Below are 1948 nucleotides of genomic sequence, written 5' to 3' on the forward strand. Positions count from 1 at the left end.
TTTTCTAGCTTGTTAGAGGTTACTCGAAAGAGCGGAGGGGCTGAACCGTTTTGGGTATAGTGTGGCCTCTGTCTGTATGAGTATAGGCTGCGAGTCATTGTGCCATCGGAAGGGGGGCTCTATATCTGCGCGCAAAGGAAACCTTGCGGCCCTAACTTGTTAGACGAACTTTTGAAAGGCTTCATAGTGATCCCTGCCGACCTCCCTAGGAAGGGGGTTAAGAGACTAGCTACCTCGGGCGAAAGGGTAAATCATGACTCATGGGTAAAGATGTACAACCTCTGCAGAGTGTAAAACTGGTATACTAGCCGTGCTCACGGTTATGAGCGGCCTTGGGGGTTCTTGCTGCGACGACGATGAGCTTATTAAGTTGTTATGTTCATTTGATTTTCGTTTATGCTATGGGTTAATTATGCTTACACATGATCATGGGATTAATGGATTATTTATGCTTCCTTGACAATTGCTCATTAATTATGAACATGCTATCCACTATTAAAAGCTAATTGCAGTCAAACCAGTGTCAGCTATTTGAGCCTCATGAACCCCTGGTTATACTTGTTGAGTACGATATGTGCTCACTCTTGCAATTTCCCAACACCTCAGGATATGATATTGAAGATGACTGGAATGAGGATTACCGTAATGAGTACTAGGTTTGGAGTCAACCAGTCAACAGTGTCCCTGTGTGGAGCTTCCGTCGAGAGCGTTGTTTACTTTTTGCTATCATTTATGTATAAGACAATGTGATTTCTTATGTTTCGCTATGTAATAAACACTGCAATGGTACATTTGAGATTTGTCTACTTATGTGTGCGACTGTTTCTGGGGCACATATGAGTCTTTTATGCATCCTATTTTGTTCTTAAAATATGGGTGTGACAAATTGGTATCAAAGCTTTGTTGACTGTAGGACGCAAACCTAGTTAGCAAAAGGTCAAAAACTTAGGTCCTTATTTTACTTACTTCATGCTTCCCACTATGGTCTTGTTATTTGCTAAAAATTTATGCTTCTCTATCTTGCTCTATTGTGAAATTATTGCATCCATCTGATCTATGTCTAAAAACTTTTTGTAGATGCCGCCTCGTACCCGCAGTGCTGCACGCATGGCTGCTGAGGAGTACCGTGCCATGTTCAACCTAGGAGGACAACGTGTGGATGGAGTTCCTGAGCTGGAAGATGAGGAATCAAGGGTGGAAGCTCAGGAGGAAGTGCCTGAAGATGAGGAGATGCAAGATCCACCTCCGTCACAGCCTGCTAATGCAAGGATGGGGTGGACTACTGAGCTGTGGATTCCAGAGGCAGATCCCAAGGATTTCTTCCATGAGAATTTGGTGCTGACATTGAAACACCATTACCCGGATTTGCAAGCCACACTGGAGTATAACTGCACTGAGCACAAACACCCGCTGAGGAGATCACTTTGGGTTGCAGAGCTGATAGTCAAGACACTGGATGCCACCAAGGGGATTCGAAAGGTGGAATCAAAACACCTCGCTCGAATCAGCCGGGACACGATGAGAGAGAGCATGGCAGATGCAGCTTACCAGGCATTGATCTTTTACCGTGGTAGACGCTTTGAGGATGTTCAGTACAATGCAACATACCACTATCCTCGCTTTGTACCAGAGAAGATGACTTGGGCCATAGAAGTTGCAGATGCTTCACAACCAAAGCTTCAAGCACAAGTGGAGTTGACTTATGAGCTGACACTCAAGGTGATAGAGTTGGAGAATGAACTACACCGTGAGAGGAAGCTGCTGGAGAAAGAGCAAAGGGAAGCGGATGACCTTCGAGCGGAGTTAGGCCGCCCCAAACTTCATAAGAGGCTGCATGTTGAACCCATCTTGAAGGATGCTGCACCCGAAGAATAGAAAAGAACCCATATGTAATAGTAACGTTAGTAGTTGCGAGTTATTTAGAGTCTTTTGCTAGTGTGGTGTGAAC

Source organism: Sorghum bicolor, chromosome 9 (assembly GCF_000003195.3).
Source record: "Sorghum bicolor cultivar BTx623 chromosome 9, Sorghum_bicolor_NCBIv3, whole genome shotgun sequence".
NCBI lineage: Eukaryota > Viridiplantae > Streptophyta > Magnoliopsida > Poales > Poaceae > Sorghum > Sorghum bicolor.